The following is a 12,346-nucleotide window of genomic DNA, read 5'->3' on the forward strand; positions in this document are numbered from 1 at the left end:
GGCCTGTGGGATCTTCCCGGACCGGGGCACGAACCCGTGTCCCCTGCATCGGCAGGCAGACTCTCAACCACTGCGCCACCAGGGAAGCCCCCAATTTTTTTAGTATATGTGCTGCCGAAGCGAGCACCCTTGGTTAACTTTCATTCTGGCCGCCTTCACTGATCTGGTGTATGCGTCTGTCTCTTTTTTGTCCCCATAAGATTCTATATTTCAACACCATAACTTTCCCCATACTTTCATCAAACTTGATTGACTGTCTCCCTATATCCATGCCCTACAGTTACTTGAGGTACTAATTTCCATAAAACCAAGAACTGTGTCAGTCTTTCTCATTTTTGCATTTCCACTATCCATACTACTACTGAGTGGCTGGCTGAATGAACTCTATGACTATTCTAAAATCTTTCCACTTTCTTCTTCAATTTAAAGGATACACAGAATGTTCCCATGTACAATATATTCATTCTCTAACACCAGGAAGTATATAGGTATGTAAATCTATGTGCATATCAATATATATGATTGTCAGATGAAAAGTTACACATAACAAATAACTTTCTCATACAGCTTGACTGATATATACTAAGATATGTGTTGAACGTTGAAAGCAGCTGTTGACACTAGATTGTTAGGAAATAATCACTAAGTCTCTACATTTTATTCCTTTAAATTCAAGCTCGGAAAAGTTAAAAAAAAAAAAAAAGAGCTGGTGTTCATGGGATACCATTTAAAACTTGGGAGGCAGCCTGATAGAGTAGAATGCGTTCTGTATTTAGGAACTCAGTTCTTCTGGACTGCTCCTTACCTAGCCTAGGTGATTCCTTTAGTGCCAAAGGCCTCAGGTTCCTTATCTGTAAATGATTAGATTAGATAACAAGGGCAACAACCAATATTTATATAGCTTTCAGTTCATGACTTTGACATATGCTATCTCATCCTAAAAGACCCCTCTGGGTTTTCATGTGCTGTGATGTCAGTTTTACTCAAAACTATTATTTGGTTATATGCCATTTACCAAACTAAATCCAAGAAGTAAATTTGTTCAGATAATTAATTTCTTATTAAAAAAAAAAAGCACTGTTGTACTGCAGTAGCTAGAATGACTTAAAACGTTATGTTGAATAACAATTAGGTGCTAAATCACCTTCAAAGAACCGACTACCTTTTGTTTTGCTGCTCACCGGAAGCATCACTGGGACCTGCCTGATAGTAAAGATCAAGGGGCTGGCTTTATTTGTCCAAGGAGAAAGAAGCAGTCACCTCTGCAGGAAGGGTTCTGTCAGAAAGAATGCCTGTCCCTACTAGACTGCACCACTTCTCCCCAAGCCTTGAACTTGCACTACTTAACTCTGCAATACTCATAGAGTTTTTAATGTAATTACTACTGAGAGCTCAATGCATTTATTTAAACTTACATTAAAGAGTAAATGACCAATTTCCCCAAAGCAGGTTTTGATAGAAGACAGGAGTCAGCTCCTTGGGTGCCTGGCCTCTAGTATGAAGACTACACTGGGTATGTTTTAAACGCAAATTTAAACCATAAAAATAATATCATAGTAATCACTCTACCTCCATCTTGCATCCCTATAACAAAGCTTCTTCACAAAGATATACATATACATTATAGATAACAATTCTACATGGAACTGCTCACTAACAGCTAAAGTAAACTGGTATCCTTATGAATGTAAGGTTCTCTGTACTGCTGATTGTAGCTACTGCTTTTGAATTTATTTTCCAAAATTGACTGACCACAAAATAAAACCATCTCTTTACAACTTCTCTTTTTCCTTATGTTTGCAGTCTCCAGAGGAAGACTCCATAATTTCATCTTGAGAACTTCCTTGTCAGTAATCGTTAGTGATGGAGACAGAAATTAAAATTGATTATTTGAATTCTACAAGCTGCTTATGCTCGTAATTATCATAAAACCATGTTATACCCAAAATGCCCTCATCCTCTGGGAATGTGGGTGAGGGGTTTACATGAAATAGTCCATTTATGTTTCTCCAGGTTTAGGCCAATGCATGTAGAGTTGTATGGAAACTTAAAAACACATTCTTCTCGGCTGGACTAACCGAGGCAGGAAGTCACTATCCTCTCTTAGTAGACCAAACAATTCTCACTTCATTGCTAGAATTAAATTCCAGAGAATTTTTTGGATTCTATTTAATGAATGAGGATATATTTTTCATGTGGTGTCATTGTTTTACTACTTCCCATGTTTATTTGGACAGATTCAAGCACTGGGTAGGAAATGTATTGGTTGGCAACTTCAGTTTTGGAAGAGAAAGTAAACACATGCTGATTAGCAAACAGTAAACTCTACTGTGTTTAATTTTGGCTTCTCTTAAAAAAAAAAAAAAAAAAAACACAAAAAAACCACTATTTGGTGTTGTGTTCCAAGTAGGAGCATTTGTCCCTAAGTTCTTTCCTAACCCCTTACTGGAGGGCTTCCAGAATTACTCTCATTTTTTTCCCTTCTTCCCCTAACACCAGTGGCAAACGCCAACATTATTTAAGAAAATACTTGTACATATGGTATCCTCCTAGCACAGATTTGCCATCCAGTTGAACAGTAGGGCCACTAACCCACACAAACTAAACTGCAAAATTATGAACTGCATAAACATAAACAATTATTTCCAGCTCTGATACATTCAAGGTAAAATCACACTTCAGAAAATCCCAGAAAGGCTATTGACTGAAAACTATCAGGTCTGAGAATTGAAGGTGGTAAATATGACAATAAGCTAGAATTTCAAATGCTCTCTTTAGAGCCAACTTTTCATTTATCTCATACGCTTGCTTTACTACGGCCTCCAAATTATCCTTCAAATTTAAGTTTATCCTTAAGCTTATCCTTAGCTCTCTCCTCGTCTATCCTCAGAGGCTCATTACAAGCAATATCACTGAAAAAGTGTCCAGGAACAGCACATACATGGAAAATCCTGCGTATCTAAGATATATCCCTGCCCATCGGGCACAGACCCTATTCATTATTTCAGAGCTCCGTTTCATAAAAGAAAATTCATGTTTGATCTTTTATTCCTCATGATTAAAGCTCACTTACCATTATTCAACTTCCCATGGTGCCTCTGAGGTATGCAAAATGTTGTCCCCACTCATCAAATGGGAAAGCCAAGGCATCCAGAAGCTATATAACTTGTCAAATGGCCCAGTAGAAGAGGTAAGCGCCATCTCTATCAGGTCTACATTGTTTATTCAACAGGCATTATTGCGAATCTGCCAGGTTCTGCAATGTGCTAGGTACTATACCTAGGTTCTATTATGTTCTAGGCCCAGGCAAAAGAGTGCTAAATGATCGAAGTTCCAACCCACATGAGGCTAACAGCTGGTGGGGGTAAGAAGCAGTAAACCAGGAAACAGGTGAATATAAAATATGCCAGGGAGCTATAGGGCGAACCGTCAAGCAGAGTAAGGGAAAAGAGGCTTGGACGAGGGAGCAATGGATGCAGTGGTGGGAGAAGGCCTCTCTGAGCATACCTCTGAATGAGGTGAGGGGACAAGCCCTGCAATGATCTGGGGAGAAAGGCTTCCCAGCAGCAAGAACAGGGAGAGCAAAGTGCTGGAGGAGTGGCGAGAAGGCCAGCGCTGCGGATGCTAAGAGAGCAGGTGGAGTGTGACCTGGGCAGGAGAGGGAGGCAGGGGCCAGGGCTTACAGCCCCGGAAAGTCACCATGAGATGGGGAGACTGCAAACACAAATGAGACTAAGCTGGAGAGAAAGAACGAGGGTGATGAGTTTGATACATAAACTCGTAATTAAAATGCACTGCATGAAAAGGAGGGGATGCTTCTCTCTGCCATCAGGTGGAGACTATATAAGCACAAACACACAGAATGGCCCCGGTCTGAATTTTTTACATGCTAGGAAACATTTTCACGCTGGCTGATCCCATCAAATACAAAGAAGTGGCTCAACAGCATCCAGTACCTAAGAGAGACCAAAAGCATTTCCTTCTGTAAAGCTCTGCAGCTGAGGGCTTACATCCGCCTGGTCCAATCAGTTCATTTCCAAACAAAGGTAGGAAATGGCTGCATCCTAGGATTTCATTGTGGGCTCATGAGTCAGTGCTTTGGAACTTGGTGTCTTTGGGAGTGAGTGTCTATTCTTCACGTCTCTTGCCACAGGGGGAAAAAGGTACAGATAAACAGTAACACAACTTCACCCTACTGAGATACGAATCTGTGGGCTTTTCCACCCCTTCTCAAAAATAAATGAATGAATGACCGAAATTCAGGTCCTTCTTGCTTTTTTCTTTCTCTCTCTCTTTTGTTTCCTAATTCCCAGCTCTCCCATGTGTTTCCTAAACAACATAAAGTCAACTGATGGTGAAAGCACACCACATGGTAATTATTTAAAGGCTGTTACGTTAGACCATGAAGTTTAAAAGAAATTTGTATTCTATAAAAGTGGCCAATAATGTATCCCATGACATAGGGATCTAAGAAATGAAAATTAAGAAATTTGTTGTAAAGAACAAAATGATTCCCCATAATTTAACCCAAAAGATTTGTGGTATTTTACTTTCAAAATGTTAGAACAGTAATTTAACTTTGAAAACTATTTTTTATAGAACAGTCGCAAAGAAAACAATATACAAATTTTAAGTGTAAAGTAAGCAAAGGAGAAAACAGTGTGTGTGTGTGTGTGCGTGTGTGTGTGTGTGTGTTTATTTTAGGAATATTATTCTAAATAAAAAAAGCTTCAGAGGTATACTTAACCTACAGGCTATTTTCTTCAGGAAAAAGTAGATTATAGTAACACCTGGATTGACACAGCACTCCCATTTCTGATGAAAGTTATAGAAGGAACTATGTACTGTATCTGATCTAATATTAGAAGTCACTTATAATCTATGATGGAAAAGGGAAAGAAAATAAGATGAGGAAGCAAGGTTTAAATGAGAATGAGAAAGGAGCCCCTGGTCTAACATAAATATATATAAGCATATCAATCCAAACATCAGCCAAATTAATTTATAATGATATCCTTGTGATCAGTGTGACATAACCACAAGAAACTTACATGATTATAGTGAGAAAGTTCAGAAACAGCATATTTCCACCTAAGCAAAGTAAAAATTATTTTTAGAATATTGGAGAAATCTGGTGTTTTCTACTCAGGCAGAATGGATTTTGAAAACAATAAAAAGAATCTCCAGAGAGACAGAGTGAAAGGGTTTCTGTGTTAAGGAGAATATTACACTTCACTTTTCCAATGTGGAAATAAACTGAGAAAAATTGAGGGGCAGAGGTGAGAATGGAGAAAAATAAAATCACCAAAAAAAAAGAAAAGAAGGAAAAATGTAATAATGAAACAGGACTATAGTTTTAGCTTATATTAGTTTTTGTCCTTCCATTAAAAATTATACCTTAAAGTTCATTCCTCTTGACTATATTGCCAATTTCTCAAATAATACACCGGTAAAGTTCCAAAATCTCATTAGACATATAAATTACATGTATAAACGTTCTTGTATAGCCTGTGGAAACATTTTAAACTTCTTGTGTAATATTATTTTCTTCAGCAAAATTGGGCCTAAAGTTTGGAAAAATTCCTAGAGAGTGAAACATCCCCCCTCCCTTCTCTCTCTCTCTCTTTCTCTCTGGATAGTATTACCCTACTACATACCCAGCCATATATCTTTACACTCCAATTTCCTACCTATTCCCCTATCCATACATGTATAATGCTTCCATTTTGAAGCATATGGCTGGGGAGCCAAAAGAATTTAAATTGCCTTCAAAATGTGCATCGCATTATAAATGGTGTGAAAAAAGATCTCACTATTCAGCTCTCAACTTGGAGCATAAAGCAAAGAGGAAGCAACACAAGACTGCTTCAAACTTTATCCAAAAACTCAACAGCTTCACTTGTTTATAGAGGTACAAAAAGTATGCGACACAGTTTATAAAACAAGAATGGCGTACTGTATGCAAAAGTAAAGTTAAAAGCAAAGTATAGTAACAGCCCTATCTCGTTACAAACACTTGGCAGAGTGTCTAAAGTACCATGGTCAAAAACACGATACTGTCTGAGCTGAACTTCTGCCAGAAAGCACTCCCTAAGTCCAAGTCTCTTTAGCCATCATCACTACCTCATTTGGCAATCTCTCCCACGCCTCAGTTCATCTACTCAAAATTACTCCACAGAAACACAGAAAGCAGACAACCTCTCTAGCTATACAGGCTGTAAGTATCACAATGTGGTAGCACTGGCAAGTGACAGTGTAAGATGCAGTTCTAAGGTGAGAAAGCCAGGACCAACTACACTGCATCCTCAAAGCTAATTTGCATATCAAGTTGAGCTGGGCTGTCTTAATTTTTGGTAATCCAGGGTTTCTTCCCTACTCTCACAGTAATTCCAAAGGGTCTTTCTGAATCAAAGCAGCTGAGAAAGAAGGCACATGGTAAGAATACACTCAGGCACCAAATATATTTTAGGCAAGTGAGGAGCAAATGTATTCAGAAGTAACCTGCCATTTAACCATTCCAGGCAGAGCTTTTGAATAATTCCAGATCATCAAAGACTGCAACCCTAGCTATATATGCATGGCACACCAGGCAATACCAAGGCTAGGGAAATGTCAAGACTTAGGTAGTAAGTAGATAAACAGAATATGTCAATATGGGCATCTACATCTACCCTTGGCATTTATAATGAAAAACATGGCAATGTATAAGACAAAAGTACAAATGTGGCAATGAAATGATAAGTGATGGGAGAGAAAGAGCTGCATGAATTATTAATATTCTTTGGGCATGGTAGAACTGGCTTCCAAATTTTTCTTTAATTCACTTTTCTCCTAGCATATTAAATAATTCAAAAACACAGATATTATGATCTTAAGTTTACAGCTTGCCATATTTCCTAGAAAATAAACAATAATCAACATATTTCATAGTTGTCCACCCCTACCCCCTTCTCTTCAAGAAACTTTATACTTTGAAATGTAGACACATAAACTACTTTTGGATCAGGGCTCACAAATATGTTTCCAAAGGAATAATACGTTCAGGTTAGTCTGGTATATACCAGATGTAAGAAAAAGCAAATTCACAACCAGAAGTATCAGTATTCAACAGAAAAATATATTTTTAATTAAATCTCATTCTTCCTCTCATTACAGATACAGAATCTAAGAAAACCAATCACAGGTATAATTTTTTGACTTTTACCTGAAAAAGAAAAATTCAATTTGACTCATGAATCTAGGTTTCCTATATTCATAAGGTTACAAAGATAATAAGATGGTCATTTATAAACTGGCTTCTCTGAGTGGGCCTCCTACCATATGCTGATATTCAACAAAAAGCATCTGTATGAAAAGACCAGAAAATTGCAAATGTAGAACTTACAAGGTAAACTAGGCAGAAAAAGGCTGCAAAGCCCAGGTCTCCATCAGACGCTTAACATGTTAAGCCTCAATTACCAAAAACTTTAAGAATTCTCAGTAAGCATAACTAGTGAGTCTTCACTTTTCAAACCATTCTAAATGCAAAGTGAGCACATTACCTGCACATTGAAATAATTTATGTGTTCTTTTCTCAGATATTAGAACATGCATGAGAGTATTAAAAACAAACTACAAATCCCCCCTCTCTCTAGAAGTCTTAAGAGTCTAAAGTTTGCGTTGTATTTATCTTTTCCTATGCACGCCTACAAGGATTTGGTCAGACTTATAAAAGTTATTAAGAAAAGTCCTGCAGGAAGAAATAGATCGAGGATTCAGATCACCCATGCCTAACCTTTTCAGGGCACCATGATCTCTCCCCTTGTGCTATATGTCAGAGATGTAGTGAAAGCCAAGTTTTAATTTAGAATTTAATAAAAATTGATTAAGAATCATGGAGCACAAACAAAGCTGCTCCATAAATCTTTCAGCCCTTTTTGTGCTAGGAAGAAAGCAAGCACTGTCTGCTGAAGCAGATGACAGATGCTGGCTTAAAGATAAGTATTATTTATACTTCTGTACCAGATTTCTTCTTATGCATATCTTATCATGCATGGGTATATGATCAACAAAGCAATTTTGTATCAGTCTGAGACGTTCGAGTGTACCCTGGCTCCATGGGAATGCGTTAAAGAGTTCAGGCCTAGGGTTCAATTAAACCAAGGTGGAGAGGGAAGAAAGTTTTGAAAGAAAACCAAATATCAAGATGGTTGTTATTTGAAATGTTCTTTCACACACAGGCTAATGAATATATATGCACTGAAAATAACTTTGTTCTGAACATATGCCTATGCATTTTAAATAAACGATGCATGTTGGAAAGATAAGAGGGTTTACCAAATCTAACCACATCAAGTTATCTCTATATTAAACTGCAGTTACTTGCACAGTATGTTGGTAAGAAGACAGCACCTTGAAAGAAATCCAGTACTTACATAAAGAGATCACGGATTTAACCAAGTTTGCGAATATTTTAGTCATCAAGTCTACAGTTTAAAAACTTAAATCTCATTCTTTCTCTCTATATAGACACAGAAACTATGAAAACCAATCACATGATGAAAATTCCAAGAGGTTTTCTGACTTCTAACAGAGTGAGGATAGCCAATGATTGGAAAGAGGAGGAGAAACTAGTTACCTTACCTTTTTAAAAAAAGATCATATTCTGCATTATAAGATGCTTGAAAGTGCAGAATCTGGCATGTGACTCCAAAACAAATGCAACTCAGAAAGAGAAGCCACCAGGTGGATAAAAAACAGCAATCACAGCTGTCTTGACCTTCCTTCTCTACCCCAATTCCTGATCCCCCTTCCAGGATCTAGATCAAGGGTAGGCTTTCATTTTGTTGGTGTTTTTTTTTTTTTTTTGAGGGAAGATAAAACTGGACATAAATGAGTCTTCAAGTGCAGCCAGAAAATCAATCTATGGTTAGATTCACCTAATTAAGGTTCAAAAGTCAAACAAATTAACAAACTTGTGTTCATTCATTTCTTTATATGGTATCGTATTGTCCTTCATTTCCCTTACCATATTCCTTCTTAACAGTTCTTTCTGAGAAATCTCAACCTCACCTCAGATGGCCTGAAAGCTGGAGATACTCACCCCCTCAAAGGCCAGGAAACCACAAGTGCTAAGGCTCGGGTGAGAGTAATTGTCTGGGTGAGCCCAGAACAGAATCCTTGCGGCTGAAAGGTGTCCTGCACAAGGACTAGATGAAGCCTCGGCTACAGCTGCAAACATACACCAGTGCTTTAACCTGACACCAACAGCAAAATTAAACTGTCTGGTTTCTTAGAAATTACTGTATAGATATCTCTTGAGAATTAGCAATGCACTAAAATAGGATACACAAACCAGTACTTTTATGTGGTAATACTAATCTATCACATGCAATAATTTTTCTTTCCTGAATTATATATGAAAATACATCAATAAGAGTGTAGCAATTATGAGCCAATATTTTCAGGAATTACTACTGTGTACGTGTCTTAAGCATACAATGCTACATGAAATCACTAAACCACAGAACTGCTAAAAATATCCAGGTTTCTCTTTCCAATTAAATAATTTCCTTTACTATACAAAAAGTCAGGTTGTAGGGGAAATGGTAGATAAGGGTTATTTTTAAATGACCTTACAACAGAAAACAAAGTTAAAATATATACCACATATGTTTAACTGCATCACTTCGTTGTACACCTGAAACTAACACAACATTGTAAATCAATTATACTTCAAAATATGTACGTGTGTGTAGATGTATATGTGTGTGTGTGTATATATATATATATATATATATATATATATATACCATATACTAGTGCAAGTGGATGGATATATTTTCAATCAGCTAATTTAAATGATAGAAGTTCAAAAAAATGTAAATCATCCACTTATCCTCTCACCCAAGTAAGAGAGAAAGAATCACATGTCTTTTGAGTTAACGGGGATGACTACAGTTAAGTTTCTTTGTTTGTTTGTTTTTGTTTTTGTTTTAACATCTTTATTGGAGTATAATTCCTTTACAATGGTGTGTTAGTTTCTGCTTTATAACAACGTGAATCCGTTATACATATACATATGTTCCCATATCTCTTCCCTCTTGCGTCTCCCTCCCTCCCACCCTCTCTAGGTGGTCACAAAGCACTGAGCTGATCTCCCTGTGCTATGCGGCTGCTTCCCACTAGCTAGCTATTTTACGTTTGGTAGTGTATATATGTCCATGCCACTCTCTCACTTTGTCACAGCTTACCCTTCCCCCTCCCCGTATCCTCAAGTCCACTCTCTAGTAGGTCTATGTCATTATTCCCGTCTTGCCCCTAGGTTCTTCATGACCTTTTTTTTTTTTTTCTTAGATTCCATATACAGTTAAGTTTTGCAAAAAACTTTAATCTCTATACTATCCCGCAGAATTCCTCCCTCCAAAAAGTAAAATAAAATAACTGCTTAGTATGCTTTGCAGTATTTGTAAGTTCGCAAAGCATGCCCAGTTCCAATACTCAGCTGTTTGGCCTTGGATAAATTATCCAACCTCTCAGTCTGAATTTGCAAGTCTGCTTAAGGATAACAGGCTTAAGGTTTGAATTAAATGAGATGTAGGAAAAGCATTTAGCAAAATACCTGGAACATAGCAAGCACTGAGAAAACAGTAAGTACTCTTATTATTATTCTTGCTGCTATTGTTCTTCTTACTACTAAAGAATTCATGATAAAACTCACTGGCCAGACAGGTCTAGCATGTGCCCCTTTTCTCATCTCTTTGATTCTATGACATTGAGCTGTCCTGATTCTCCTCCTACTTCTGGGACTTCTCACTTCCATTCTCCTTTGTTAATCCCAGTGCGTCTACCATTTCCTTAAAAGTCAGCATTCCCCAAAGCTACATTCTTGGCCCACTTTCTTACCTCTGCAGTGGCAATCAAACCCTTGGCTTCAAAGGTCTGAGATAACAACAAAGCTGTATTTTCATTTGTCTACCAGACATCACCACTTGGAATATTCCTAAGTAACCAAAAAACCAAACTCATTCTCTCACCTCCAAATTTTGCATCTTTCATGCTCCTTGTCTCTGTTGAGGGAACTGACATTTACCAAGATGACCAAGCTAGAAACCTCAGTCATCCCCAATTCCTCCTCCTATACCCATAGCATGTCCCCCCTTTCTATTCCTACCAATGCAGCCTTTTCCTTGCTTCTCTCCTGATTTTCACAGTAGCCCTAGTGCAGCTTGGTTGTTGTGTTCAACAAATATGAATAGAGCACCAACGATGTGCCAAGCACTGTCCACTCTGAATGCAAAATAGAACAGAACAAAACAAAACAAGCCCTTCTCTCAAGGTTCTTTGTGTCAAGTAGTGGGAGAGATTTGTAAACACATAATTATACTATGATGTTATACAAGCAATAATAGACCCACGTAAACTACAGAAGGAGGGCACAAGAGGGAGAGACTATTCTATTTGGATAGGTCAGGAACACCTTTAATGTGGACACTGCTCCAGAACAATGTTTTGAGGGTGAATGGGAGTTTGGTGGGTACACAAATAGAGGGAAAGGCATTCTACGTGGCAGGAACAGCATGTGCTAGACCTCCAACTTTAGGCTCTCTAGCCTCCCAATCAACCTGTATATTTTAAAACTGTGCCTGGCCAAAGCCCAGGTCTAACTATGATACTTCCCCTTTTCCATAAGACCTTCCAGGGCTTTCCACTGTTTCTAGAATAAAATCCAGATGGCCAGGTAACTGAGGGACTCCAAATTCTGACTCAGTTAGCTGGGAGACAGCTTCCACTGGTCTCCATACCCCCTTCCTTGGGTACAGCAGGTTTTGTCATATAGGACTGTGTCCCAGCCATCAGATAGCCTCTCTGCCCTATATCTTGTGAAATCCCATTTATCCTGTGATACCAAGATTCACTTTTCTGAAGCCTTCCCTGCCCAGCTGACCCTGGATTATTTCTTCCTCTGAGTTTTCAGACCCTTTGTTAATACCTCTATTTCTATACATCTCACATCTGGATTTGTAGAGTGAATACCCACATGTTTGTCACATCATTTTCTAAAATCTGTTGCTCTAACTGGGAACTTCAATGAGTAATTGAAAATCACTTTACCCAAAATTAATAAATAAGTATCAGGAAATACCCTAGGGACTTCCCTGGCAGTCCAGTGGTTAAGACTCCATGCTTCCACTGTAGGGGGCCCTGCATGCTGCACGGCGTGGCCAAAGAAAAAGAAAAAAAAAAAAAAAAACCGAAATATCCCATACCAAGCCCTCTTATTCAGTGCCGTTAACAGACGTAAAGGGTTAGAGGGACACAGCAATGCAGATGTGTGGTTCATATAAAACCACGAATATCCTACTGC

The 12,346-nt window shown here is 38.1% G+C and overlaps 1 protein-coding gene across 5 annotated transcripts in view; it reads right to left on the reverse strand.

Annotated features, from left to right (window-relative positions):
• Positions 1-12,346, reverse strand: part of NFIB (nuclear factor I B) — a 236,600-nt gene that overhangs the window by 159,630 nt on the left and 64,624 nt on the right. The gene's annotated exons all lie outside the window — the stretch shown is intronic.

This window comes from Physeter macrocephalus, chromosome 9 (genome assembly GCF_002837175.3).
Source record: "Physeter macrocephalus isolate SW-GA chromosome 9, ASM283717v5, whole genome shotgun sequence".
NCBI lineage: Eukaryota > Metazoa > Chordata > Mammalia > Artiodactyla > Physeteridae > Physeter > Physeter macrocephalus.